The following is a 24,509-nucleotide window of genomic DNA, read 5'->3' on the forward strand; positions in this document are numbered from 1 at the left end:
GTCGATTCCCGGTCGGGGAGTTTAAATTTTAGCAGAAGGTTCGGTTTGATTCTTCACCAATCTTAGCCTAAACTTCGCACAATTTGATAGAAAAAAGGTTTGCCAGTTCATGTCTACGGCCATACCATGTTGAAAGCACCAGTTCTCGTCTGATCACTGAAGTTAAGCAACATTGGGCCAAGTTAGTACTTGGATGGGTGACCGCCTGGGAATACTTGGTGTCGTAAGCATACAATTTTGCAAATCTTAGCCTAAACCTTAGGCAATTTTTTTAGAAAATAAGTTTGCCAATTCATGTCTACGGCCATACCATGTTGAAAGCACCAGTTCTCGTCTGATCACTGAAGTTAAGCAACATTGGGCCAAGTTAGTACTTGGATGGGTGACCACCTGGGAATACTTGGTGTTGTAAGCTTACAATTTTCCATCACTATAAACCCATTTATTCCAACCAAATGCCTTATATTTTTGTATTCCCACTTGTGGCCAATCAAGCTGCCAAATTGCTTATCAACAGGATGGCTACAAATGCGGTATATGATTGTCTAAACTGACCAAGCTTACTTTGCTTGATTCACTTCACTAACAGGTGTGTATAGTGAACCAACGTTTACATAGAAATTGTCTTTTAGGGCTAAAGAAAGCCCTTATTACTTCTCCATTGTCACACAATACAACTGCAACAACTAAAGTGTGTTACCTATTTTTATGTTTTATTATTATTTGGCCACAACTTGGTCAAAAATGCTCACAAATCAGATTTTTTTCGACCAAAGATACTCAAATGGTTCCTTTACAAGCCCAATCAATCAGTTTTAAGATATCTTTATATTTCAAGGAAAATTGATAAAAATACTAAAAAAACGGCAAATTTGGGTGTTACCTTTTATATGCACAGATACCATAAAATCAACAGAAAAAATACTTATTTTTACTTTTCTGTCATTTTTAAAGTATGATTCTGTTAAATTGGCTATTCTTGAAGGGATTTATGCATTGATTATACTGAAACATAATATTTTAATGTATTTCAAAGAAAGAAAATTTTGAAAATAAGAAATTAGACCTCAATCACTTCAGAGGACAGCTGCCAACCTCCAGTTGACAGGATGTAGTTAAATACTTGTTAGCAATAATAATTAGCCCAAAAAGTAAAACAAAAAGTTTTTTAATATGGCAAAAAAAAAGATAATCTAAATCCTAATTTTGGGGATGATGATCTTAAAGACGCTCTTGCTGTTGGTGATGATGACCCAGATGGTATCCAAATACATGAGCATTATGACAACTTATCTATTAAACTATTGTCCGATTTTTGTATTTGTAGCATTCTCCAATCAAGAGAAATCCCAAAACATACAATCATGGTTTTTAAATTCTCCAATTCATAAGGTAAATATAGTAGATTTTAAAAGATGGTTATATTTCTTGTTACAACTTTTAATTGGAGGCTGCTACAAATTCAAAAATTGGACCCTAGTTCAATAGACGAGTTGTCATAACGCTCATGTACTTGGATACCATCTGGGTCATCATCACCACCAGTAAGAGCGTCCTTTAGATCATCATCCCCAAAATTAAGATTTAGATTATCATTTTTCACCATATTAAAAAACTTTTTGTTTTACTTTTTGGGCTAATTATTATTGCTAACAAGTATTTAACTACATCCTGTCAACTGGAGGTTGGCAGCTGTCCTCTGAAGTGATAGGGGTCGAATTTCTTATTTTCCAAATTGTCTTTCTTTGTAATACACTAATTTCTGCCCAATATTATGTTTCAGTATATTTCAATGCATAAATCCCTTCAAGAATAGCCAATTTTACAGAATCAAACTTTAAAAATAACAGAAAAGTAAAAATAAGTATTTTTTCTGTTGATTTTATGGTATCTGTGCATAAAAAAGGTAACACCCAAATTTGCTGTTTTTTAGTATTTTCATAATTTTTTCTTGAAATATAAAGATTTCTTAAAACTGATTGATTGGGCTTGTAAAGGAACCATTTGAGTATCTTTAGTCGAAAAAGGTCTGATTTGTGAGCATTTTTGACCAAGTTGTGGCCAAATAATAATAAAACATAAAAAAAGGTAACACACTTTAAATAAAATTATATAAGGGTTGATAATAATTTGTATTGTTTGTAGTTCAATATTTAACACCTGGATGTCGTTCTCTAAATTAACACAACAGAAAACTTTAAAAATTATTCTCGTATTCATTCGAATCCGGTGGATAGGAACCGGTTCTCATCCATACGGTTTGATTCTTCACCAATCTTAGCCTAAACTTCACACAATTTGATAGAAAAAAGGTTTGCCAGTTCATGTCTACGGCCATACCATGTTGAAAGCACCAGTTCTCGTCTGATCACTGAAGTTAAGCAACATTGGGCCAAGTTAGTACTTGGATGGGTGACCGCCTGGGAATACTTGTTGTCGTAGGCATACAATTTTGCAAATCTTAGCCTAAACCTTAGGCAATTTTTTTAGAAAATAAGTTTGCCAATTCATGTCTACGGCCATACCCGGTCGATTCCCGGTCGGGGAGTTTAAATTTTAGCAGAAGGTTCGGTTTGATTCTTCACCAATCTTAGCCTAAACTTCGCACAATTTGATAGAAAAAAGGTTTGCCAGTTCATGTCTACGGCCATACCATGTTGAAAGCACCAGTTCTCGTCTGATCACTGAAGTTAAGCAACATTGGGCCAAGTTAGTACTTGGATGGGTGACCGCCAAGGAATACTTGGTGTCGTAGGCATACAATTTTGCAAATCTTAGCCTAAACCTTAGGCAATTTTTTTAGAAAATAAGTTTGCCAATTCATGTCTACGGCCATACCATGTTGAAAGCACCAGTTCTCGTCTGATCACTGAAGTTAAGCAACATTGGGCCAAGTTAGTACTTGGATGGGTGACCACCTGGGAATACTTGGTGTTGTAAGCTTACTATTTTCCATCACTATAAACCCATTTATTCCAACCAAATGCCTTATATTTTTGTATTCCCACTTGTGGCCAATCAAGCTGCCAAATTGCTTATCAACAGGATGGCTACAAATGCGGTATATGATTGTCTAAACTGACCAAGCTTACTTTGCTTGATTCACTTCACTAACAGGTGTGTATAGTGAACCAACGTTTACATAGAAATTGTCTTTTAGGGCTAAAGAAAGCCCTTATTACTTCTCCATTGTCACACAATACAACTGCAACAACTAAATAAAATTATATAAGGGTTGATAATAATTTGTATTGTTTGTAGTTCAATATTTAACACCTGGATGTCGTTCTCTAAATTAACACAACAGAAAACTTTAAAAATTATTCTCGTATTCATTCGAATCCGGTGGATAGGAACCGGTTCTCATCCATACGGTTTGATTCTTCACCAATCTTAGCCTAAACTTCACACAATTTGATAGAAAAAAGGTTTGCCAGTTCATGTCTACGGCCATACCATGTTGAAAGCACCAGTTCTCGTCTGATCACTGAAGTTAAGCAACATTGGGCCAAGTTAGTACTTGGATGGGTGACCGCCTGGGAATACTTGGTGTCGTAGGCATACAATTTTGCAAATCTTAGCCTAAACCTTAGGCAATTTTTTTAGAAAATAAGTTTGCCAATTCATGTCTACGGCCATACCCGGTCGATTCCCGGTCGGGGAGTTTAAATTTTAGCAGAAGGTTCGGTTTGATTCTTCACCAATCTTAGCCTAAACTTCGCACAATTTGATAGAAAAAAGGTTTGCCAGTTCATGTCTACGGCCATACCATGTTGAAAGCACCAGTTCTCGTCTGATCACTGAAGTTAAGCAACATTGGGCCAAGTTAGTACTTGGATGGGTGACCGCCTGGGAATACTTGGTGTCGTAGGCATACAATTTTGCAAATCTTAGCCTAAACCTTAGGCAATTTTTTTAGAAAATAAGTTTGCCAATTCATGTCTACGGCCATACCATGTTGAAAGCACCAGTTCTCGTCTGATCACTGAAGTTAAGCAACATTGGGCCAAGTTAGTACTTGGATGGGTGACCACCTGGGAATACTTGGTGTTGTAAGCTTACAATTTTCCATCACTATAAACCCATTTATTCCAACCAAATGCCTTATATTTTTGTATTCCCACTTGTGGCCAATCAAGCTGCCAAATTGCTTATCAACAGGATGGCTACAAATGCGGTATATGATTGTCTAAACTGACCAAGCTTACTTTGCTTGATTCACTTCACTAACAGGTGTGTATAGTGAACCAACGTTTACATAGAAATTGTCTTTTAGGGCTAAAGAAAGCCCTTATTAGTTCTCCATTGTCACACAATACAACTGCAACAACTAAATAAAATTATATAAGGGTTGATAATAATTTGTATTGTTTGTAGTTCAATATTTAACACCTGGATGTCGTTCTCTAAATTAACACAACAGAAAACTTTAAAAATTATTCTCGTATTCATTCGAATCCGGTGGATAGGAACTGGTTCTCATCCATACGGTTTGATTCTTCACCAATCTTAGCCTAAACTTCACACAATTTGATAGAAAAAAGGTTTGCCAGTTCATGTCTACGGCCATACCATGTTGAAAGCACCAGTTCTCGTCTGATCACTGAAGTTAAGCAACATTGGGCCAAGTTAGTACTTGGATGGGTGACCGCCTGGGAATACTTGGTGTCGTAGGCATACAATTTTGCAAATCTTAGCCTAAACCTTAGGCAATTTTTTTAGAAAATAAGTTTGCCAATTCATGTCTACGGCCATACCATGTTGAAAGCACCAGTTCTCGTCTGATCACTGAAGTTAAAGTGATCGCGAAGCTAATTTTTCAAATTGCATTTTTATTTACTTTTTCTTATGGTTTAAGTAATTTTCATTGAATAATGCCTTAAAAATTCCATAAAGGTAGAAATAAATTAATTAAGAATGCCGAGATCCACTTCTCACAAAAATACCACAACAATCTGTGCACTTATAAGACTAAGGAAAAATCACCCTTTTCTTTGCTTACACATAAAAACAACGAAATTTATACTACAAAAATTTTGTTGTACTACACCTCTTTTGAAATAAATGTTCAAACTTGGTTTACAATTAAATATAAAACCTGCGTTAATTTCGTAAAATCAGTTACCAAATATTGATATATCTATGCAGGTACACTAACATATGAAAAATTGTTGAAATCTTCAGAAAATACATGATTTAAGAATAAAATTGGGCAAAAAGAATAAACAAATATCATTTGCTATACATATCTAGCAAAAAAATTAGCAGTCTTACTAAAGGTTTTCCATAAACAAAAGCAATCTTTTTTTTCTCCCAATTATCGGAAAAGAGTCAAATTTTTCTAAATACCTGCCTATATTTAAACCCTAGATATCCAAATTTTGTTTTTTATTTAATTTTTTTAAAGCCTTAAATTCATATTCCTACAATCAATATACATAAGTTTCAACTAAACATTATTTAAATGAAAAATCCATATAAAATAAACATTCAGGGCCCATTATTTTAAGTAGTTGTCTGTTTCATTCAACAGAGTTGGGGATTTAAAACAAAAAGGTCGTCAATTAAATAAAATCTGGATAATATATAAGTTGATTTTAATTAATTTTTATCCAGTAATATCACTGTTTCATTCACACAGAGTTGGGTCTTTGAAACAAAAAGGTTGTTTATCATTGAAAATCTTGATAACATAGATCATACTTTTCAAGGACGTCCAAGCATTTTTATTGGGGGGGGGGGGGGAAGAATTAAAAATTACAATTTCTGAGATGCCTACAGCATCACAAAGTTCATTTTGGGGGGAGAAATCTTTATGTCATAGAGTTAGTGACGTCTAAGCTTTTTTTATTTTAAGGGGGGTAAAAATTAAAAATTTTGGGGATGCCTACCCCTTTATCCTCCACCCCCTAGGACGTCCCTGGTGATATTATGTAAAATCTCGACAACTTGGTTAAACAAGTTTATTAATTTATTGATTTATAATCATACAGATTTTGTTTATAAACCCAACTTATAGCCGTTTGTATTTCCCTATTTCTTTCTTCGTCCCCTCTCTTACCTGTCATTGTACAAATGGTACCAACAAATTTTGTTAAGTTGAAATATAGAAACCTAACATTTTTGAATATTGTAAAAGTTGCAGTCCCTTCAGTGTATTTTAAGTTATAAGTTTGGACCAATATAGGACAATTTCAATAACTATAATAAGTAAATAATTGTATTCCCATAACTGAAAAGACATGTTATTTTATAAACTGACTTGATTTAATATCTCAGGAACCATCTTTACGTAATTTTGTTTAGTATTAAAATAAAGCCTTGCTTTAATTATTGTACATCCATATACAACAGATTTATAAATAAATTTATTAAAAGAATAGAATTTGTGTGCTCTTTGTCCTATTCCATGTTTTGAAGAATAAACTTTAATACAATCAAGTTCTGTGGTGTCCGTACTCTGTCTGTGTGTATGTGTGTGTGTGTTTAATTCAACCTGTCTGTACTCAAAAAACGCCTATCTTAGAAAACACTTACAGCAAAACCTTTAATTAATTCACATTTTAAAGTTTGTTTCTTTTAAATATCTTCTATAAATTTTAGTTAATTAATTAAATATAATCTAAGCAAGAATTTTACCCCAAAATAAAATAAAACCTTAATATCTGTAAAAACTTTCTCAATTGATAATAAAACTTTAAAATCCCCCAATTATGTGGGGGCCTATTCGTATTTTTAGCTCTGCAGTATGATTCCAAAAGAGAGTACAAACACACAGACAAACATCCTGTTACTTTATTAGTAACAGGATGTTTGTGTGTCTGTATATTTGTGCCAAAGGATCTCGCTGCAATCAGGTTCTTCTTAACATGGTAGATTCTCATAGGTCCCGGAAAGATTTGTAACTATTTTGGGGGAGGGTACCACCACCTTCCTAAGAGAAATCACAAGAAAACAAAAAAATTATGTTTCTTGATTTAACAAAGAGCATTCAATGAAACATAAATGTCAAACGCAACATAGACATATTTTAAATATAAAAAAAAACATTTAAAGTACCATTAGAGGCCTCTAGGGGCGTAGCCACTAGTTAGAGCTAAAAAGCTTGGACTTTATCTTAACAATTTTTAATAAATGAATGTGTCTTTATACAAAATGAATATAATTAAGTCATATTAATGATATCAAAATATATTCTTATTAATATATTGATTGCTAAATATAAAACAATGCTTTGCTTTTTAAAATGTTTTTAGAAAAGCATTTTCTGAGATAAGCATTTTTTGAGATAGGCGTTAATTAAGATGATACATTATTGATGGTCCCGAGATTCGAGAATAGCTTAATTTTATAGTTTCAATTATAATATTATCAATTGCCTGTATGTATCCTGTTCAATGGTTATATTACATTTTATCATACATATACAAATCAATTAACTGATTTTAAATGTTTTTTAACGTAACATATCTAAAGCCATTAGATATGTAGAATTAGATATTCATATAAATTTTTAAATAAAGGAAAAAATGAAAATCCAGGTACCATTATCAGTGATATTCATTACCATATATGGCTTTATTTCTGTGACCATCGGAAGAAAATTTAAAATCTATCCGTAGATAACAATTTCAACATTTTTTAGTTAGTTTAATACGGTATGTAACAAAAGCTTTTATTTTACTATAAATTTGCAAGTAAACTTCAACTAAAAGATTGTTATTTGTCGATTTTGATAGGTTTTTAGATATGTATAATAAAACACAAAATACAACGATGTTTTCAAGGGAATAAATTCGTTTTTTTAAAGTTTGATTTATTTTTAAATGGGAAAAATTTAAGACTTAATTCTCAAAAAAGTAATCTTAAAAAACATTAATCAGTGACATATATCAACTTAATTCCAGCTTCGTGAACACTTTAAGCAACATTGGGCCAAGTTAGTACTTGGATGGGTGACCACCTGGGAATACTTGGTGTTGTAAGCTTACAATTTTCCATCACTATAAACCCATTTATTCCAACCAAATGCCTTATATTTTTGTATTCCCACTTGTGGCCAATCAAGCTGCCAAATTGCTTATCAACAGGATGGCTACAAATGCGGTATATGATTGTCTAAACTGACCAAGCTTACTTTGCTTGATTCACTTCACTAACAGGTGTGTATAGTGAACCAACGTTTACATAGAAATTGTCTTTTAGGGCTAAAGAAAGCCCTTATTACTTCTCCATTGTCACACAATACAACTGCAACAACTAAATAAAATTATATAAGGGTTGATAATAATTTGTATTGTTTGTAGTTCAATATTTAACACCTGGATGTCGTTCTCTAAATTAACACAACAGAAAACTTTAAAAATTATTCTCGTATTCATTCGAATCCGGTGGATAGGAACCGGTTCTCATCCATACGCAAAAAACTATGTCTAGCATCGTATTATATCCAGCTTTCTACGAATATAGAAATGTACAATCATAAGATTAAAACCAGTTTTAATCTTATATTTGTACTTTCTATATCCGCGGAAAGCCGTTTATAATACGATGCGAGAAATAACTATTCCTTCATGAAATTGGACAAGTGATCACGCCAAGAGGAGCTAGCTGCGATAAGTGAGTATGTCCATGATCTGCCCATCAAAAGAAGTGCTACAATCACTGCTAAATGATTTTTTAATCATAGAAAATGTAAAAGCAAGCTGACCCTGACGTGATTTGAACACGCAGCCTTCTGATCTGGAGTCAGACGCGCTACCGTTGCGCCACAGAGTCAAGTGCTGTTCTAGATTATGCCTAACCTTTGTCTTACAATGGGGAAACACAATTTTAGGACAATAAGATAGACAACTGTGTTCCTCAAGTCCTACATCCTCGATAGTCTAGTGGTGAGGATCTCCGCCTGTCAAGTGGAAGGCCCGGGTTCGATTCCCGGTCGGGGAGTTTAAATTTTAGCAGAAGGTTCGGTTTGATTCTTCACCAATCTTAGCCTAAACTTCACACAATTTGATAGAAAAAAGGTTTGCCAGTTCATGTCTACGGCCATACCATGTTGAAAGCACCAGTTCTCGTCTGATCACTGAAGTTAAGCAACATTGGGCCAAGTTAGTACTTGGATGGGTGACCGCCTGGGAATACTTGGTGTCGTAGGCATACAATTTTGCAAATCTTAGCCTAAACCTTAGGCAATTTTTTTAGAAAATAAGTTTGCCAATTCATGTCTACGGCCATACCATGTTGAAAGCACCAGTTCTTGTCTGATCACTGAAGTTAAGCAACATTGGGCCAAGTTAGTACTTGGATGGGTGACCACCTGGGAATACTTGGTGTTGTAAGCTTACAATTTTCCATCACTATAAACCCATTTATTCCAACCAAATGCCTTATATTTTTGTATTCCCACTTGTGGCCAATCAAGCTGCCAAATTGCTTATCAACAGGATGGCTACAAATGCGGTATATGATTGGCTAAACTGACCAAGCTTACTTTGCTTGATTCACTTCACCAACAGGTGTGTATTGTGAACCAACGTTTACATAGAAATTGTCTTTTAGGGCTAAAGAAAGCCCTTATTACTTCTCCATTGTCACACAATACAACTGCAACAACTAAATAAAATTATATAAGGGTTGATAATAATTTGTATTGTTTGTAGTTCAATATTTAACACCTGGATGTCGTTCTCTAAATTAACACAACAGAAAACTTTAAAAATTATTCTCATATTCATTCGAATCCGGTGGATAGGAACCAGTTCTCATCCATACGCAAAAAACTATGTCTAGCATCGTATTATATCCAGCTTTCTACGAATATAGAAATGTACAATCATAAGATTAAAACCAGTTTTAATCTTATATTTGTACTTTCTATATCCGCGGAAAGCCGTTTATAATACGATGCGAGAAATAACTATTCCTTCATGAAATTGGACAAGTGATCACGCCAAGAGGAGCTAGCTGCGATAAGTGAGTATGTCCATGATCTGCCCATCAAAAGAAGTGCTACAATCACTGCTAAATGATTTTTTAATCATAGAAAATGTAAAAGCAAGCTGACCCTGACATGATTTGAACACGCAGCCTTCTGATCTGGAGTCAGACGCGCTACCGTTGCGCCACAGAGTCAAGTGCTGTTCTAGATTATGCCTAACCTTTGTCTTACAATGGGGAAACACAATTTTAGGACAATAAGTTAGACAACTGTGTTCCTCAAGTCCTACATCCTCGATAGTCTAGTGGTGAGGATCTCCGCCTGTCACGTGGAAGGCCCGGGTTCGATTCCCGGTCGGGGAGTTTAAATTTTAGCAGAAGGTTCGGTTTGATTCTTCACCAATCTTAGCCTAAACTTCGCACAATTTGATAGAAAAAAGGTTTGCCAGTTCATGTCTACGTCCATACCATGTTGAAAGCACCAGTTCTCGTCTGATCACTGAAGTTAAGCAACATTGGGCCAAGTTAGTACTTGGATGGGTGACCGCCTGGGAATACTTGGTGTCGTAGGCATACAATTTTGCAAATCTTAGCCTAAACCTTAGGCAATTTTTTTAGAAAATAAGTTTGCCAATTCATGTCTACGGCCATACCATGTTGAAAGCACCAGTTCTCGTCTGATCACTGAAGTTAAGCAACATTGGGCCAAGTTAGTACTTGGATGGGTGACCACCTGGGAATACTTGGTGTTGTAAGCTTACTATTTTCCATCACTATAAACCCATTTATTCCAACCAAATGCCTTATATTTTTGTATTCCCACTTGTGGCCAATCAAGCTGCCAAATTGCTTATCAACAGGATGGCTACAAATGCGGTATATGATTGTCTAAACTGACCAAGCTTACTTTGCTTGATTCACTTCACTAACAGGTGTGTATAGTGAACCAACGTTTACATAGAAATTGTCTTTTAGGGCTAAAGAAAGCCCTTATTACTTCTCCATTGTCACACAATACAACTGCAACAACTAAATAAAATTATATAAGGGTTGATAATAATTTGTATTGTTTGAAGTTCAATATTTAACACCTGGATGTCGTTCTCTAAATTAACACAACAGAAAACTTTAAAAATTATTCTCGTATTCATTCGAATCTGGTGGATAGGAACCGGTTCTCATCCATACGGTTTGATTCTTCACCAATCTTAGCCTAAACTTCACACAATTTGATAGAAAAAAGGTTTGCCAGTTCATGTCTACGGCCATACCATGTTGAAAGCACCAGTTCTCGTCTGATCACTGAAGTTAAGCAACATTGGGCCAAGTTAGTACTTGGATGGGTGACCGCCTGGGAATACTTGGTGTCGTAGGCATACAATTTTGCAAATCTTAGCCTAAACCTTAGGCAATTTTTTTAGAAAATAAGTTTGCCAATTCATGTCTACGGCCATACCCGGTCGATTCCCGGTCGGGGAGTTTAAATTTTAGCAGAAGGTTCGGTTTGATTCTTCACCAATCTTAGCCTAAACTTCGCACAATTTGATAGAAAAAAGGTTTGCCAGTTCATGTCTACGGCCATACCATGTTGAAAGCACCAGTTCTCGTCTGATCACTGAAGTTAAGCAACATTGGGCCAAGTTAGTACTTGGATGGGTGACCGCCTGGGAATACTTGGTGTCGTAGGCATACAATTTTGCAAATCTTAGCCTAAACCTTAGGCAATTTTTTTAGAAAATAAGTTTGCCAATTCATGTCTACGGCCATACCATGTTGAAAGCACCAGTTCTCATCTGATCACTGAAGTTAAGCAACATTGGGCCAAGTTAGTATTTGGATGGGTGACCACCTGGGAATACTTGGTGTTGTAAGCTTACAATTTTCCATCACTATAAACCCATTTATTCCAACCAAATGCCTTATATTTTTGTATTCCCACTTGTGGCCAATCAAGCTGCCAAATTGCTTATCAACAGGATGGCTACAAATGCGGTATATGATTGTCTAAACTGACCAAGCTTACTTTGCTTGATTCACTTCACTAACAGGTGTGTATAGTGAACCAATGTTTACATAGAAATTGTCTTTTAGGGCTAAAGAAAGCCCTTATTACTTCTCCATTGTCACACAATACAACTGCAACAACTAAATAAAATTATATAAGGGTTGATAATAATTTGTATTGTTTGTAGTTCAATATTTAACACCTGGATGTCGTTCTCTAAATTAACACAACAGAAAACTTTAAAAATTATTCTCGTATTCATTCGAATCCGGTGGATAGGAACCGGTTCTCATCCATACGGTTTGATTCTTCACCAATCTTAGCCTAAACTTCACACAATTTGATAGAAAAAAGGTTTGCCAGTTCATGTCTACGGCCATACCATGTTGAAAGCACCAGTTCTCGTCTGATCACTGAAGTTAAGCAACATTGGGCCAAGTTAGTACTTGGATGGGTGACCGCCTGGGAATACTTGGTGTCGTAGGCATACAATTTTGCAAATCTTAGCCTAAACCTTAGGCAATTTTTTTAGAAAATAAGTTTGCCAATTCATGTCTACGGCCATACCATGTTGAAAGCACCAGTTCTCGTCTGATCACTGAAGTTAAGCAACATTGGGCCAAGTTAGTACTTGGATGGGTGACCACCTGGGAATACTTGGTGTTGTAAGCTTACAATTTTCCATCACTATAAACCCATTTATTCCAACCAAATGCCTTATATTTTTGTATTCCCACTTGTGGCCAATCAAGCTGCCAAATTGCTTATCAACAGGATGGCTACAAATGCGGTATATGATTGTCTAAACTGACCAAGCTTACTTTGCTTGATTCACTTCACTAACAGGTGTGTATAGTGAACCAACGTTTACATAGAAATTGTCTTTTAGGGCTAAAGAAAGCCCTTATTACTTCTCCATTGTCACACAATACAACTGCAACAACTAAATAAAATTATATAAGGGTTGATAATAATTTGTATTGTTTGTAGTTCAATATTTAACACCTGGATGTCGTTCTCTAAATTAACACAACAGAAAACTTTAAAAATTATTCTCGTATTCATTCGAATCCGGTGGATAGGAACCGGTTCTCATCCATACGCAAAAAACTATGTCTAGCATCGTATTATATCCAGCTTTCTACGAATATAGAAATGTACAATCATAAGATTAAAACCAGTTTTAATCTTATATTTGTACTTTCTATATCCGCGGAAAGCCGTTTATAATACGATGCGAGAAATAACTATTCCTTCATGAAATTGGACAAGTGATCACGCCAAGAGGAGCTAGCTGCGATAAGTGAGTATGTCCATGATCTGCCCATCAAAAGAAGTGCTACAATCACTGCTAAATGATTTTTTAATCATAGAAAATGTAAAAGCAAGCTGACCCTGACGTGATTTGAACACGCAGCCTTCTGATCTGGAGTCAGACGCGCTACCGTTGCGCCACAGAGTCAAGTGCTGTTCTAGATTATGCCTAACCTTTGTCTTACAATGGGGAAACACAATTTTAGGACAATAAGATAGACAACTGTGTTCCTCAAGTCCTACATCCTTGATAGTCTAGTGGTGAGGATCTCCGCCTGTCACGTGGAAGGCCTGGGTTCGATTCCCGGTCGGGGAGTTTAAATTTTAGCAGAAGGTTCGGTTTGATTCTTCACCAATCTTAGCCTAAACTTCACACAATTTGATAGAAAAAAGGTTTGCCAGTTCATGTCTACGGCCATACCATGTTGAAAGCACCAGTTCTCGTCTGATCACTGAAGTTAAGCAACATTGGGCCAAGTTAGTACTTGGATGGGTGACCGCCTGGGAATACTTGGTGTCGTAGGCATACAATTTTGCAAATCTTAGCCTAAACCTTAGGCAATTATTTTAGAAAATAAGTTTGCCAATTCATGTCTACGGCCATACCATGTTGAAAGCACCAGTTCTTGTCTGATCACTGAAGTTAAGCAACATTGGGCCAAGTTAGTACTTGGATGGGTGACCACCTGGGAATACTTGGTGTTGTAAGCTTACAATTTTCCATCACTATAAACCCATTTATTCCAACCAAATGCCTTATATTTTTGTATTCCCACTTGTGGCCAATCAAGCTGCCAAATTGCTTATCAACAGGATGGCTACAAATGCGGTATATGATTGGCTAAACTGACCAAGCTTACTTTGCTTGATTCACTTCACCAACAGGTGTGTATAGTGAACCAACGTTTACATAGAAATTGTCTTTTAGGGCTAAAGAAAGCCCTTATTACTTCTCCATTGTCACACAATACAACTGCAACAACTAAATAAAATTATATAAGGGTTGATAATAATTTGTATTGTTTGTAGTTCAATATTTAACACCTGGATGTCGTTCTCTAAATTAACACAACAGAAAACTTTAAAAATTATTCTCGTATTCATTCGAATCCGGTGGATAGGAACCAGTTCTCATCCATACGCAAAAAACTATGTCTAGCATCGTATTATATCCAGCTTTCTACGAATATAGAAATGTACAATCATAAGATTAAAACCAGTTTTAATCTTATATTTGTACTTTCTATATCCGCGGAAAGCCGTTTATAATACGATGCGAGAAATAACTATTCCTTCATGAAATTGGACAAGTGATCACGCCAAGAGGAGCTAGCTGCGATAAGTGAGTATGTCCATGATCTGCCCATCAAAAGAAGTGCTACAATCACTGCTAAATGATTTTTTAATCATAGAAAATGTAAAAGCAAGCTGACCCTGACGTGATTTGAACACGCAGCCTTCTGATCTGGAGTCAGACGCGCTACCATTGCGCCACAGAGTCAAGTGCTGTTCTAGATTATGCCTAAGCTTTGTCTTACAATGGGGAAACACAATTTTAGGACAATAAGTTAGACAACTGTGTTCCTCAAGTCCTACATCCTCGATAGTCTAGTGGTGAGGATCTCCGCCTGTCACGTGGAAGGCCCGGGTTCGATTCCCGGTCGGGGAGTTTAAATTTTAGCAGAAGGTTCGGTTTGATTCTTCACCAATCTTAGCCTAAACTTCGCACAATTTGATAGAAAAAAGGTTTGCCAGTTCATGTCTACGGCCATACCATGTTGAAAGCACCAGTTCTCGTCTGATCACTGAAGTTAAGCAACATTGGGCCAAGTTAGTACTTGGATGGGTGACCGCCTGGGAATACTTGGTGTCGTAGGCATACAATTTTGCAAATCTTAGCCTAAACCTTAGGCAATTTTTTTAGAAAATAAGTTTGCCAATTCATGTCTACGGCCATACCATGTTGAAAGCACCAGTTCTCGTCTGATCACTGAAGTTAAGCAACATTGGGCCAGGTTAGTACTTGGATGGGTGACCACCTGGGAATACTTGGTGTTGTAAGCTTACAATTTTCCATCACTATAAACCCATTTATTCCAACCAAATGCCTTATATTTTTGTATTCCCACTTGTGGCCAATCAAGCTGCCAAATTGCTTATCAACAGGATGGCTACAAATGCGGTATATGATTGTCTAAACTGACCAAGCTTACTTTGCTTGATTCACTTCACTAACAGTTGTGTATAGTGAACCAACGTTTACATAGAAATTGTCTTTTAGGGCTAAAGAAAGCCCTTATTACTTCTCCATTGTCACACAATACAACTGCAACAACTAAATAAAATTATATAAGGGTTGATAATAATTTGTATTGTTTGTAGTTCAATATTTAACACCTGGATGTCGTTCTCTAAATTAACACAACAGAAAACTTTAAAAATTATTCTCGTATTCATTCGAATCCGGTGGATAGGAACCGGTTCTCATCCATACGGTTTGATTCTTCACCAATCTTAGCCTAAACTTCACACAATTTGATAGAAAAAAGGTTTGCCAGTTCATGTCTACGGCCATACCATGTTGAAAGCACCAGTTCTCGTCTGATCACTGAAGTTAAGCAACATTGGGCCAAGTTAGTACTTGGATGGGTGACCGCCTGGGAATACTTGGTGTCGTAGGCATACAATTTTGCAAATCTTAGCCTAAACCTTAGGCAATTTTTTTAGAAAATAAGTTTGCCAATTCATGTCTACGGCCATACCATGTTGAAAGCACCAGTTCTCGTCTGATCACTGAAGTTAAGCAACATTGGGCCAAGTTAGTACTTGGATGGGTGACCACCTGGGAATACTTGGTGTTGTAAGCTTACAATTTTCCATCACTATAAACCCATTTATTCCAACCAAATGCCTTATATTTTTGTATTCCCACTTGTGGCCAATCAAGCTGCCAAATTGCTTATCAACAGGATGGCTACAAATGCGGTATATGATTGTCTAAACTGACCAAGCTTACTTTGCTTGATTCACTTCACTAACAGGTGTGTATAGTGAACCAACGTTTACATAGAAATTGTCTTTTAGGGCTAAAGAAAGCCCTTATTACTTCTCCATTGTCACACAATACAACTGCAACAACTAAATAAAATTATATAAGGGTTGATAATAATTTGTATTGTTTGTAGTTCAATATTTAACACCTGGATGTCGTTCTCTAAATTAACACAACAGAAAACTTTAAAAATTATTCTCGTATTCATTCGAATCCGGTGGATAGGAACCGGTTCTCATCCATATGGTTTGATTCTTCACCAATCTTAGCCTAAACTTCACACAATTTGATAGAAAAAAGGTTTGCCAGTTCATGTCTACGGCCATACCATGTTGAAAGCACCAGTTCTCGTCTGATCACTGAAGTTAAGCAACATTGGGCCAAGTTAGTACTTGGATGGGTGACCGCCTGGGAATACTTGGTGTCGTAGGCATACAATTTTGCAAATCTTAGCCTAAACCTTAGGCAATTTTTTTAGAAAATAAGTTTGCCAATTCATGTCTACGGCCATACCCGGTCGATTCCCGGTCGGGGAGTTTAAATTTTAGCAGAAGGTTCGGTTTGATTCTTCACCAATCTTAGCCTAAACTTCGCACAATTTGATAGAAAAAAGGTTTGCCAGTTCATGTCTACGGCCATACCATGTTGAAAGCACCAGTTCTCGTCTGATCACTGAAGTTAAGCAACATTGGGCCAAGTTAGTACTTGGATGGGTGACCGCCTGGGAATACTTGGTGTCGTAGGCATACAATTTTGCAAATCTTAGCCTAAACCTTAGGCAATTTTTTTAGAAAATAAGTTTGCCAATTCATGTCTACGGCCATACCATGTTGAAAGCACCAGTTCTCATCTGATCACTGAAGTTAAGCAACATTGGGCCAAGTTAGTACTTGGATGGGTGACCACCTGGGAATACTTGGTGTTGTAAGCTTACAATTTTCCATCACTATAAACCCATTTATTCCAACCAAATGCCTTATATTTTTGTATTCCCACTTGTGGCCAATCAAGCTGCCAAATTGCTTATCAACAGGATGGCTACAAATGCGGTATATGATTGTCTAAACTGACCAAGCTTACTTTGCTTGATTCACTTCACTAACAGGTGTGTATAGTGAACCAACGTTTACATAGAAATTGTCTTTTAGGGCTAAAGAAAGCCCTTATTACTTCTCCATTGTCACACAATACAACTGCAACAACTAAATAAAATTATATAAGGGTTGATAAAAATTTGTATTGTTTGTAGTTCAATATTTAACACCTGGATGTCGTTCTCTAAATTAACACAACAGAAAACTTTAAAAATTATTCTCGTATTCATTCGAATCCGGTGGATAGGAACCAGTTCTCATCCATACGGTTTGATTCTTCACCAATCTTAGCCTAAACTTCACACAATTTGATAGAAAAAAGGTTTGCCAGTTCATGTCTACGGTCATACCATGTTGAAAGCACCAGTTCTCGTCTGATCACTGAAGTTAAGCAACATTGGGCCAAGTTAGTACTTGGATGGGTGACCGCCTGGGAATACTTGGTGTCGTAGGCATACAATTTTGCAAATCTTAGCCTAAACCTTAGGCAATTTTTTTAGAAAATAAGTTTGCCAATTCATGTCTACGGCCATACCATGTTGAAAGCACCAGTTCTCATCTGATCACTGAAGTTAAGCAACATTGGGCCAAGTTAGTACTTGGATGGGTGACCACCTGGGAATACTTGGTGTTGTAAGCTTACAATTTTCCATCACTATAAACCCATTTATTCCAACCAAATGCCTTATATTTTTGTATTCCCACTTGTGGCCAATCAAGCTGCCAAATTGCTTATCAACAGGATGGCTACAAATGCGGTATATGATTGTCTAAACTGACCAAGCTTACTTTGCTTGATTCACTTCACTAACAGGTGTGTATAGTGAACCAACGTTTACATAGAAATTGTCTTTTAGGGCTAAAGAAAGCCCTTATTACTTCTCCATTGTCACACAATACAACTGCAACAACTAAATAAAATTATATAAGGGTTGATAAAAATTTGTATTGTTTGTAGTTCAATATTTAACACCTGGATGTCGTTCTCTAAATTAACACAACAGAAAACTTTAAAAATTATTCTCGTATTCATTCGAATCCGGTGGATAGGAACCAGTTCTCATCCATACGGTTTGATTCTTCACCAATCTTAGCCTAAACTTCACACAATTTGATAGAAAAAAGGTTTGCCAGTTCATGTCTATGGTCATACCATGTTGAAAGCACCAGTTCTCGTCTGATCACTAAAGTTAAGCAACATTGGGCCAAGTTAGTACTTGGATGGGTGACCGCCTGGGAATACTTGGTGTCGTAGGCATACAATTTTGCAAATCTTAGCCTAAACCTTAGGCAATTTTTTTAGAAAATAAGTTTGCCAATTCATGTCTACGGCCATACCCGGTCGATTCCCGGTCGGGGAGTTTAAATTTTAGCAGAAGGTTCGGTTTGATTCTTCACCAATCTTAGCCTAAACTTCGCACAATTTGATAGAAAAAAGGTTTGCCAGTTCATGTCTACGGCCATTCCATGTTGAAAGCACCAGTTCTCGTCTGATCACTGAAGTTAAGCAACATTGGGCCAAGTTAGTACTTGGATGGGTGACCGCCTGGGAATACTTGGTGTCGTAGGCATACAATTTTGCAAATCTTAGCCTAAACCTTAGGCAATTTTTTTAGAAAATAAGTTTGCCAATTCATGTCTACGGCCATACCATGTTGAAAGCACCAGTTCTCGTCTGATCACTGAAGTTAAGCAACATTGGGCCAAGTTAGTACTTGGATGGGTGACCACCTGGGAATACTTGGTGTTGTAAGCTTACTATTTTCCATCACTATAAACCCATTTATTCCAACCAAATGCCTTATATTTTTGTATTCCCACTTGTGGCCAATCAAGCTGCCAAATTGCTTATCAACAGGATGGCTACAAATGCGGTATATGATTGTCTAAACTGACCAAGCTTACTTTGCTTGATTCACTTCACTAACAGGTGTGTATAGTGAACCAACGTTTACATAGAAATTGTCTTTTAGGGCTAAAGAAAGCCCTTATTACTTCTCCATTGTCACACAATACAACTGCAACAACTAAATAAAATTATATAAGGGTTGATAATAATTTGTATTGTTTGAAGTTCAATATTTAACACCTGGATGTCGTTCTCTAAATTAACACAACAGAAAACTTTAAAAATTATTCTCGTATTCATTCGAATCTGGTGGATAGGAACCGGTTCTCATCCATACGGTTTGATTCTTCACCAATCTTAGCCTAAACTTCACACAATTTGATAGAAAAAAGGTTTGCCAGTTCATGTCTACGGCCATACCATGTTGAAAGCACCAGTTCTCGTCTGATCACTGAAGTTAAGCAACATTGGGCCAAGTTAGTACTTGGATGGGTGACCGCCTGGGAATACTTGGTGTCGTAGGCATACAATTTTGCAAATCTTAGCCTAAACCTTAGGCAATTTTTTTAGAAAATAAGTTTGCCAATTCATGTCTACGGCCATACCCGGTCGATTCCCGGTCGGGGAGTTTAAATTTTAGCAGAAGGTTCGGTTTGATTCTTCACCAATCTTAGCCTAAACTTCGCACAATTTGATAGAAAAAAGGTTTGCCAGTTCATGTCTACGGCCATACCATGTTGAAAGCACCAGTTCTCGTCTGATCACTGAAGTTAAGCAACATTGGGCCAAGTTAGTACTTGGATGGGTGACCGCCTGGGAATACTTGGTGTCGTAGGCATACAATTTTGCAAATCTTAGCCTAAACCTTAGGCAATTTTTTTAGAAAATAAGTTTGCCAATTCATGTCTACGGCCATACCATGTTGAAAGCACCAGTTCTCATCTGATCACTGAAGTTAAGCAACATTGGGCCAAGTTAGTATTTGGATGGGTGACCACCTGGGAATACTTGGTGTTGTAAGCTTACAATTTTCCATCACTATAAACCCATTTATTCCAACCAAATGCCTTATATTTTTGTATTCCCACTTGTGGCCAATCAAGCTGCCAAATTGCTTATCAACAGGATGGCTACAAATGCGGTATATGATTGTCTAAACTGACCAAGCTTACTTTGCTTGATTCACTTCACTAACAGGTGTGTATAGTGAACCAATGTTTACATAGAAATTGTCTTTTAGGGCTAAAGAAAGCCCTTATTACTTCTCCATAGTCACACAATACAACTGCAACAACTAAATAAAATTATATAAGGGTTGATAATAATTTGTATTGTTTGTAGTTCAATATTTAACACCTGGATGTCGTTCTCTAAATTAACACAACAGAAAACTTTAAAAATTATTCTCGTATTCATTCGAATCCGGTGGATAGGAACCGGTTCTCATCCATACGGTTTGATTCTTCACCAATCTTAGCCTAAACTTCACACAATTTGATAGAAAAAAGGTTTGCCAGTTCATGTCTACGGCCATACCATGTTGAAAGCACCAGTTCTCGTCTGATCACTGAAGTTAAGCAACATTGGGCCAAGTTAGTACTTGGATGGGTGACCGCCTGGGAATACTTGGTGTCGTAGGCATACAATTTTGCAAATCTTAGCCTAAACCTTAGGCAATTTTTTTAGAAAATAAGTTTGCCAATTCATGTCTACGGCCATACCCGGTCGATTCCCGGTCGGGGAGTTTAAATTTTAGCAGAAGGTTCGGTTTGATTCTTCACCAATCTTAGCCTAAACTTCGCACAATTTGATAGAAAAAAGGTTTGCCAGTTCATGTCTACGGCCATACCATGTTGAAAGCACCAGTTCTCGTCTGATCACTGAAGTTAAGCAACATTGGGCCAAGTTAGTACTTGGATGGGTGACCGCCTGGGAATACTTGGTGTCGTAGGCATACAATTTTGCAAATCTTAGCCTAAACCTTAGGCAATTTTTTTAGAAAATAAGTTTGCCAATTCATGTCTACGGCCATACCATGTTGAAAGCACCAGTTCTCATCTGATCACTGAAGTTAAGCAACATTGGGCCAAGTTAGTACTTGGATGGGTGACCACCTGGGAATACTTGGTGTTGTAAGCTTACAATTTTCCATCACTATAAACCCATTTATTCCAACCAAATGCCTTATATTTTTGTATTCCCACTTGTGGCCAATCAAGCTGCCAAATTGCTTATCAACAGGATGGCTACAAATGCGGTATATGATTGTCTAAACTGACCAAGCTTACTTTGCTTGATTCACTTCACTAACAGGTGTGTATAGTGAACCAACGTTTACATAGAAATTGTCTTTTAGGGCTAAAGAAAGCCCTTATTACTTCTCCATTGTCACACAATACAACTGCAACAACTAAATAAAATTATATAAGGGTTGATAAAAATTTGTATTGTTTGTAGTTCAATATTTAACACCTGGATGTCGTTCTCTAAATTAACACAACAGAAAACTTTAAAAATTATTCTCGTATTCATTCGAATCCGGTGGATAGGAACCAGTTCTCATCCATACGGTTTGATTCTTCACCAATCTTAGCCTAAACTTCACACAATTTGATAGAAAAAAGGTTTGCCAGTTCATGTCTACGGTCATACCATGTTGAAAGCACCAGTTCTCGTCTGATCACTGAAGTTAAGCAACATTGGGCCAAGTTAGTACTTGGATGGGTGACCGCCTGGGAATACTTGGTGTCGTAGGCATACAATTTTGCAAATCTTAGCCTAAACCTTAGGCAATTTTTTTAGAAAATAAGTTTGCCAATTCATGTCTACGGCCATACCATGTTGAAAGCACCAGTTCTCATCTGATCACTGAAGTTAAGCAACATTGGGCCAAGTTAGTACTTGGATGGGTGACCACCTGGGAATACTTGGTGTTGTAAGCTTACAATTTTCCATCACTATAAACCCATTTATTCCAACCAAATGCCTTATATTTTTGTATTCCCACTTGTGGCCAATCAAGCTGCCAAATTGCTTATCAACAGGATGGCTACAAATGCGGTATATGATTGTCTAAACTGACCAAGCTTACTTTGCTTGATTCACTTCACTAACAGGTGTGTATAGTGAACCAACGTTTACATAGAAATTGTCTTTTAGGGCTAAAGAAAGCCCTTATTACTTCTCCATTGTCACACAATACAACTGCAACAACTAAATAAAATTATATAAGGGTTGATAAAAATTTGTATTGTTTGTAGTTCAATATTTAACACCTGGATGTCGTTCTCTAAATTAACACAACAGAAAACTTTAAAAATTATTCTCGTATTCATTCGAATCCGGTGGATAGGAACCAGTTCTCATCCATACGGTTTGATTCTTCACCAATCTTAGCCTAAACTTCACACAATTTGATAGAAAAAAGGTTTGCCAGTTCATGTCTACGGTCATACCATGTTGAAAGCACCAGTTCTCGTCTGATCACTAAAGTTAAGCAACATTGGGCCAAGTTAGTACTTGGATGGGTGACCGCCTGGGAATACTTGGTGTCGTAGGCATACAATTTTGCAAATCTTAGCCTAAACCTTAGGCAATTTTTTTAGAAAATAAGTTTGCCAATTCATGTCTACGGCCATACCCGGTCGATTCCCGGTCGGGGAGTTTAAATTTTAGCAGAAGGTTCGGTTTGATTCTTCACCAATCTTAGCCTAAACTTCGCACAATTTGATAGAAAAAAGGTTTGCCAGTTCATGTCTACGGCCATTCCATGTTGAAAGCACCAGTTCTCGTCTGATCACTGAAGTTAAGCAACATTGGGCCAAGTTAGTACTTGGATGGGTGACCGCCTGGGAATACTTGGTGTCGTAGGCATACAATTTTGCAAATCTTAGCCTAAACCTTAGGCAATTTTTTTAGAAAATAAGTTTGCCAATTCATGTCTACGGCCATACCATGTTGAAAGCACCAGTTCTCGTCTGATCACTGAAGTTAAGCAACATTGGGCCAAGTTAGTACTTGGATGGGTGACCACCTGGGAATACTTGGTGTTGTAAGCTTACTATTTTCCATCACTATAAACCCATTTATTCCAACCAAATGCCTTATATTTTTGTATTCCCACTTGTGGCCAATCAAGCTGCCAAATTGCTTATCAACAGGATGGCTACAAATGCGGTATATGATTGTCTAAACTGACCAAGCTTACTTTGCTTGATTCACTTCACTAACAGGTGTGTATAGTGAACCAACGTTTACATAGAAATTGTCTTTTAGGGCTAAAGAAAGCCCTTATTACTTCTCCATTGTCACACAATACAACTGCAACAACTAAATAAAATTATATAAGGGTTGATAATAATTTGTATTGTTTGAAGTTCAATATTTAACACCTGGATGTCGTTCTCTAAATTAACACAACAGAAAACTTTAAAAATTATTCTCGTATTCATTCGAATCTGGTGGATAGGAACCGGTTCTCATCCATACGGTTTGATTCTTCACCAATCTTAGCCTAAACTTCACACAATTTGATAGAAAAAAGGTTTGCCAGTTCATGTCTACGGCCATACCATGTTGAAAGCACCAGTTCTCGTCTGATCACTGAAGTTAAGCAACATTGGGCCAAGTTAGTACTTGGATGGGTGACCGCCTGGGAATACTTGGTGTCGTAGGCATACAATTTTGCAAATCTTAGCCTAAACCTTAGGCAATTTTTTTAGAAAATAAGTTTGCCAATTCATGTCTACGGCCATACCCGGTCGATTCCCGGTCGGGGAGTTTAAATTTTAGCAGAAGGTTCGGTTTGATTCTTCACCAATCTTAGCCTAAACTTCGCACAATTTGATAGAAAAAAGGTTTGCCAGTTCATGTCTACGGCCATACCATGTTGAAAGCACCAGTTCTCGTCTGATCACTGAAGTTAAGCAACATTGGGCCAAGTTAGTACTTGGATGGGTGACCGCCTGGGAATACTTGGTGTCGTAGGCATACAATTTTGCAAATCTTAGCCTAAACCTTAGGCAATTTTTTTAGAAAATAAGTTTGCCAATTCATGTCTACGGCCATACCATGTTGAAAGCACCAGTTCTCATCTGATCACTGAAGTTAAGCAACATTGGGCCAAGTTAGTATTTGGATGGGTGACCACCTGGGAATACTTGGTGTTGTAAGCTTACAATTTTCCATCACTATAAACCCATTTATTCCAACCAAATGCCTTATATTTTTGTATTCCCACTTGTGGCCAATCAAGCTGCC

At 36.9% G+C, this 24,509-nt stretch overlaps 53 non-coding genes across 53 annotated transcripts; 49 read left to right on the forward strand and 4 right to left on the reverse strand.

Moving 5' to 3' along the window:
* The first annotated feature begins 111 nt into the window (after positions 1-111).
* On the forward strand, positions 112-230 carry LOC145304980 (5S ribosomal RNA). The gene has a single exon (XR_013874418.1). It is a non-coding gene; the product is annotated as a 5S ribosomal RNA (ribosomal RNA).
* Positions 231-296: 66 nt separating this feature from the next.
* LOC145304923 (5S ribosomal RNA) lies at positions 297-415 on the forward strand. The gene has a single exon (XR_013874362.1). It is a non-coding gene; the product is annotated as a 5S ribosomal RNA (ribosomal RNA).
* Positions 416-2,326: 1,911 nt separating this feature from the next.
* Positions 2,327-2,445, forward strand: LOC145305010 (5S ribosomal RNA). Its single transcript, XR_013874446.1, has one exon. It is a non-coding gene; the product is annotated as a 5S ribosomal RNA (ribosomal RNA).
* A 194-nt stretch (positions 2,446-2,639) lies between these two features.
* On the forward strand, positions 2,640-2,758 carry LOC145304992 (5S ribosomal RNA). The gene has a single exon (XR_013874429.1). It is a non-coding gene; the product is annotated as a 5S ribosomal RNA (ribosomal RNA).
* A 66-nt stretch (positions 2,759-2,824) lies between these two features.
* LOC145304924 (5S ribosomal RNA) lies at positions 2,825-2,943 on the forward strand. The gene has a single exon (XR_013874363.1). It is a non-coding gene; the product is annotated as a 5S ribosomal RNA (ribosomal RNA).
* Positions 2,944-3,442: 499 nt separating this feature from the next.
* LOC145304763 (5S ribosomal RNA) lies at positions 3,443-3,561 on the forward strand. The gene has a single exon (XR_013874200.1). It is a non-coding gene; the product is annotated as a 5S ribosomal RNA (ribosomal RNA).
* Positions 3,562-3,755: 194 nt separating this feature from the next.
* Positions 3,756-3,874, forward strand: LOC145304764 (5S ribosomal RNA). The gene has a single exon (XR_013874201.1). It is a non-coding gene; the product is annotated as a 5S ribosomal RNA (ribosomal RNA).
* A 66-nt stretch (positions 3,875-3,940) lies between these two features.
* LOC145304925 (5S ribosomal RNA) lies at positions 3,941-4,059 on the forward strand. Its single transcript, XR_013874364.1, has one exon. It is a non-coding gene; the product is annotated as a 5S ribosomal RNA (ribosomal RNA).
* Positions 4,060-4,558: 499 nt separating this feature from the next.
* On the forward strand, positions 4,559-4,677 carry LOC145304765 (5S ribosomal RNA). Its single transcript, XR_013874202.1, has one exon. It is a non-coding gene; the product is annotated as a 5S ribosomal RNA (ribosomal RNA).
* Positions 4,678-8,706: 4,029 nt separating this feature from the next.
* On the reverse strand, positions 8,707-8,778 carry TRNAW-CCA (transfer RNA tryptophan (anticodon CCA)). The gene has a single exon. It is a non-coding gene; the product is annotated as a tRNA-Trp (tRNA).
* A 96-nt stretch (positions 8,779-8,874) lies between these two features.
* On the forward strand, positions 8,875-8,946 carry TRNAD-GUC (transfer RNA aspartic acid (anticodon GUC)). The gene has a single exon. It is a non-coding gene; the product is annotated as a tRNA-Asp (tRNA).
* A 91-nt stretch (positions 8,947-9,037) lies between these two features.
* LOC145304766 (5S ribosomal RNA) lies at positions 9,038-9,156 on the forward strand. The gene has a single exon (XR_013874203.1). It is a non-coding gene; the product is annotated as a 5S ribosomal RNA (ribosomal RNA).
* A 66-nt stretch (positions 9,157-9,222) lies between these two features.
* On the forward strand, positions 9,223-9,341 carry LOC145305023 (5S ribosomal RNA). The gene has a single exon (XR_013874458.1). It is a non-coding gene; the product is annotated as a 5S ribosomal RNA (ribosomal RNA).
* Positions 9,342-10,059: 718 nt separating this feature from the next.
* On the reverse strand, positions 10,060-10,131 carry TRNAW-CCA (transfer RNA tryptophan (anticodon CCA)). The gene has a single exon. It is a non-coding gene; the product is annotated as a tRNA-Trp (tRNA).
* Positions 10,132-10,227: 96 nt separating this feature from the next.
* On the forward strand, positions 10,228-10,299 carry TRNAD-GUC (transfer RNA aspartic acid (anticodon GUC)). Its single transcript has one exon. It is a non-coding gene; the product is annotated as a tRNA-Asp (tRNA).
* Positions 10,300-10,390: 91 nt separating this feature from the next.
* Positions 10,391-10,509, forward strand: LOC145304851 (5S ribosomal RNA). Its single transcript, XR_013874293.1, has one exon. It is a non-coding gene; the product is annotated as a 5S ribosomal RNA (ribosomal RNA).
* A 66-nt stretch (positions 10,510-10,575) lies between these two features.
* LOC145304926 (5S ribosomal RNA) lies at positions 10,576-10,694 on the forward strand. The gene has a single exon (XR_013874365.1). It is a non-coding gene; the product is annotated as a 5S ribosomal RNA (ribosomal RNA).
* Positions 10,695-11,193: 499 nt separating this feature from the next.
* LOC145304767 (5S ribosomal RNA) lies at positions 11,194-11,312 on the forward strand. Its single transcript, XR_013874205.1, has one exon. It is a non-coding gene; the product is annotated as a 5S ribosomal RNA (ribosomal RNA).
* Positions 11,313-11,506: 194 nt separating this feature from the next.
* Positions 11,507-11,625, forward strand: LOC145304768 (5S ribosomal RNA). Its single transcript, XR_013874206.1, has one exon. It is a non-coding gene; the product is annotated as a 5S ribosomal RNA (ribosomal RNA).
* Positions 11,626-11,691: 66 nt separating this feature from the next.
* On the forward strand, positions 11,692-11,810 carry LOC145304993 (5S ribosomal RNA). Its single transcript, XR_013874430.1, has one exon. It is a non-coding gene; the product is annotated as a 5S ribosomal RNA (ribosomal RNA).
* A 499-nt stretch (positions 11,811-12,309) lies between these two features.
* On the forward strand, positions 12,310-12,428 carry LOC145304769 (5S ribosomal RNA). The gene has a single exon (XR_013874207.1). It is a non-coding gene; the product is annotated as a 5S ribosomal RNA (ribosomal RNA).
* A 66-nt stretch (positions 12,429-12,494) lies between these two features.
* On the forward strand, positions 12,495-12,613 carry LOC145304927 (5S ribosomal RNA). The gene has a single exon (XR_013874366.1). It is a non-coding gene; the product is annotated as a 5S ribosomal RNA (ribosomal RNA).
* A 718-nt stretch (positions 12,614-13,331) lies between these two features.
* TRNAW-CCA (transfer RNA tryptophan (anticodon CCA)) lies at positions 13,332-13,403 on the reverse strand. The gene has a single exon. It is a non-coding gene; the product is annotated as a tRNA-Trp (tRNA).
* A 259-nt stretch (positions 13,404-13,662) lies between these two features.
* Positions 13,663-13,781, forward strand: LOC145304770 (5S ribosomal RNA). The gene has a single exon (XR_013874208.1). It is a non-coding gene; the product is annotated as a 5S ribosomal RNA (ribosomal RNA).
* Positions 13,782-13,847: 66 nt separating this feature from the next.
* LOC145305025 (5S ribosomal RNA) lies at positions 13,848-13,966 on the forward strand. Its single transcript, XR_013874460.1, has one exon. It is a non-coding gene; the product is annotated as a 5S ribosomal RNA (ribosomal RNA).
* Positions 13,967-14,684: 718 nt separating this feature from the next.
* Positions 14,685-14,756, reverse strand: TRNAW-CCA (transfer RNA tryptophan (anticodon CCA)). Its single transcript has one exon. It is a non-coding gene; the product is annotated as a tRNA-Trp (tRNA).
* Positions 14,757-14,852: 96 nt separating this feature from the next.
* Positions 14,853-14,924, forward strand: TRNAD-GUC (transfer RNA aspartic acid (anticodon GUC)). The gene has a single exon. It is a non-coding gene; the product is annotated as a tRNA-Asp (tRNA).
* Positions 14,925-15,015: 91 nt separating this feature from the next.
* On the forward strand, positions 15,016-15,134 carry LOC145304772 (5S ribosomal RNA). Its single transcript, XR_013874211.1, has one exon. It is a non-coding gene; the product is annotated as a 5S ribosomal RNA (ribosomal RNA).
* Positions 15,135-15,200: 66 nt separating this feature from the next.
* LOC145304997 (5S ribosomal RNA) lies at positions 15,201-15,319 on the forward strand. The gene has a single exon (XR_013874434.1). It is a non-coding gene; the product is annotated as a 5S ribosomal RNA (ribosomal RNA).
* A 499-nt stretch (positions 15,320-15,818) lies between these two features.
* Positions 15,819-15,937, forward strand: LOC145304773 (5S ribosomal RNA). The gene has a single exon (XR_013874212.1). It is a non-coding gene; the product is annotated as a 5S ribosomal RNA (ribosomal RNA).
* Positions 15,938-16,003: 66 nt separating this feature from the next.
* Positions 16,004-16,122, forward strand: LOC145304929 (5S ribosomal RNA). The gene has a single exon (XR_013874367.1). It is a non-coding gene; the product is annotated as a 5S ribosomal RNA (ribosomal RNA).
* Positions 16,123-16,621: 499 nt separating this feature from the next.
* LOC145304774 (5S ribosomal RNA) lies at positions 16,622-16,740 on the forward strand. Its single transcript, XR_013874213.1, has one exon. It is a non-coding gene; the product is annotated as a 5S ribosomal RNA (ribosomal RNA).
* A 194-nt stretch (positions 16,741-16,934) lies between these two features.
* Positions 16,935-17,053, forward strand: LOC145304775 (5S ribosomal RNA). The gene has a single exon (XR_013874214.1). It is a non-coding gene; the product is annotated as a 5S ribosomal RNA (ribosomal RNA).
* Positions 17,054-17,119: 66 nt separating this feature from the next.
* On the forward strand, positions 17,120-17,238 carry LOC145304865 (5S ribosomal RNA). Its single transcript, XR_013874306.1, has one exon. It is a non-coding gene; the product is annotated as a 5S ribosomal RNA (ribosomal RNA).
* Positions 17,239-17,737: 499 nt separating this feature from the next.
* On the forward strand, positions 17,738-17,856 carry LOC145304852 (5S ribosomal RNA). Its single transcript, XR_013874294.1, has one exon. It is a non-coding gene; the product is annotated as a 5S ribosomal RNA (ribosomal RNA).
* Positions 17,857-17,922: 66 nt separating this feature from the next.
* LOC145304866 (5S ribosomal RNA) lies at positions 17,923-18,041 on the forward strand. Its single transcript, XR_013874307.1, has one exon. It is a non-coding gene; the product is annotated as a 5S ribosomal RNA (ribosomal RNA).
* Positions 18,042-18,540: 499 nt separating this feature from the next.
* LOC145305006 (5S ribosomal RNA) lies at positions 18,541-18,659 on the forward strand. The gene has a single exon (XR_013874442.1). It is a non-coding gene; the product is annotated as a 5S ribosomal RNA (ribosomal RNA).
* A 194-nt stretch (positions 18,660-18,853) lies between these two features.
* Positions 18,854-18,972, forward strand: LOC145304876 (5S ribosomal RNA). Its single transcript, XR_013874317.1, has one exon. It is a non-coding gene; the product is annotated as a 5S ribosomal RNA (ribosomal RNA).
* A 66-nt stretch (positions 18,973-19,038) lies between these two features.
* LOC145304930 (5S ribosomal RNA) lies at positions 19,039-19,157 on the forward strand. The gene has a single exon (XR_013874368.1). It is a non-coding gene; the product is annotated as a 5S ribosomal RNA (ribosomal RNA).
* A 499-nt stretch (positions 19,158-19,656) lies between these two features.
* LOC145304776 (5S ribosomal RNA) lies at positions 19,657-19,775 on the forward strand. Its single transcript, XR_013874215.1, has one exon. It is a non-coding gene; the product is annotated as a 5S ribosomal RNA (ribosomal RNA).
* Positions 19,776-19,969: 194 nt separating this feature from the next.
* On the forward strand, positions 19,970-20,088 carry LOC145304777 (5S ribosomal RNA). The gene has a single exon (XR_013874217.1). It is a non-coding gene; the product is annotated as a 5S ribosomal RNA (ribosomal RNA).
* A 66-nt stretch (positions 20,089-20,154) lies between these two features.
* LOC145304994 (5S ribosomal RNA) lies at positions 20,155-20,273 on the forward strand. Its single transcript, XR_013874431.1, has one exon. It is a non-coding gene; the product is annotated as a 5S ribosomal RNA (ribosomal RNA).
* Positions 20,274-20,772: 499 nt separating this feature from the next.
* LOC145304778 (5S ribosomal RNA) lies at positions 20,773-20,891 on the forward strand. Its single transcript, XR_013874218.1, has one exon. It is a non-coding gene; the product is annotated as a 5S ribosomal RNA (ribosomal RNA).
* Positions 20,892-21,085: 194 nt separating this feature from the next.
* On the forward strand, positions 21,086-21,204 carry LOC145304779 (5S ribosomal RNA). Its single transcript, XR_013874219.1, has one exon. It is a non-coding gene; the product is annotated as a 5S ribosomal RNA (ribosomal RNA).
* A 66-nt stretch (positions 21,205-21,270) lies between these two features.
* LOC145304867 (5S ribosomal RNA) lies at positions 21,271-21,389 on the forward strand. The gene has a single exon (XR_013874308.1). It is a non-coding gene; the product is annotated as a 5S ribosomal RNA (ribosomal RNA).
* A 499-nt stretch (positions 21,390-21,888) lies between these two features.
* LOC145304853 (5S ribosomal RNA) lies at positions 21,889-22,007 on the forward strand. The gene has a single exon (XR_013874295.1). It is a non-coding gene; the product is annotated as a 5S ribosomal RNA (ribosomal RNA).
* A 66-nt stretch (positions 22,008-22,073) lies between these two features.
* Positions 22,074-22,192, forward strand: LOC145304868 (5S ribosomal RNA). Its single transcript, XR_013874309.1, has one exon. It is a non-coding gene; the product is annotated as a 5S ribosomal RNA (ribosomal RNA).
* Positions 22,193-22,691: 499 nt separating this feature from the next.
* Positions 22,692-22,810, forward strand: LOC145304987 (5S ribosomal RNA). The gene has a single exon (XR_013874424.1). It is a non-coding gene; the product is annotated as a 5S ribosomal RNA (ribosomal RNA).
* A 194-nt stretch (positions 22,811-23,004) lies between these two features.
* On the forward strand, positions 23,005-23,123 carry LOC145304877 (5S ribosomal RNA). Its single transcript, XR_013874318.1, has one exon. It is a non-coding gene; the product is annotated as a 5S ribosomal RNA (ribosomal RNA).
* Positions 23,124-23,189: 66 nt separating this feature from the next.
* On the forward strand, positions 23,190-23,308 carry LOC145304931 (5S ribosomal RNA). Its single transcript, XR_013874369.1, has one exon. It is a non-coding gene; the product is annotated as a 5S ribosomal RNA (ribosomal RNA).
* Positions 23,309-23,807: 499 nt separating this feature from the next.
* LOC145304780 (5S ribosomal RNA) lies at positions 23,808-23,926 on the forward strand. Its single transcript, XR_013874220.1, has one exon. It is a non-coding gene; the product is annotated as a 5S ribosomal RNA (ribosomal RNA).
* A 194-nt stretch (positions 23,927-24,120) lies between these two features.
* Positions 24,121-24,239, forward strand: LOC145304781 (5S ribosomal RNA). The gene has a single exon (XR_013874221.1). It is a non-coding gene; the product is annotated as a 5S ribosomal RNA (ribosomal RNA).
* A 66-nt stretch (positions 24,240-24,305) lies between these two features.
* LOC145304995 (5S ribosomal RNA) lies at positions 24,306-24,424 on the forward strand. The gene has a single exon (XR_013874432.1). It is a non-coding gene; the product is annotated as a 5S ribosomal RNA (ribosomal RNA).
* The last annotated feature ends 85 nt before the right edge of the window (positions 24,425-24,509 follow it).

Source organism: Acartia tonsa, chromosome 13, assembly GCF_053477335.1.
Source record: "Acartia tonsa isolate MP-2025a chromosome 13, ASM5347733v1, whole genome shotgun sequence".
NCBI classification, from domain to species: domain Eukaryota; kingdom Metazoa; phylum Arthropoda; class Copepoda; order Calanoida; family Acartiidae; genus Acartia; species Acartia tonsa.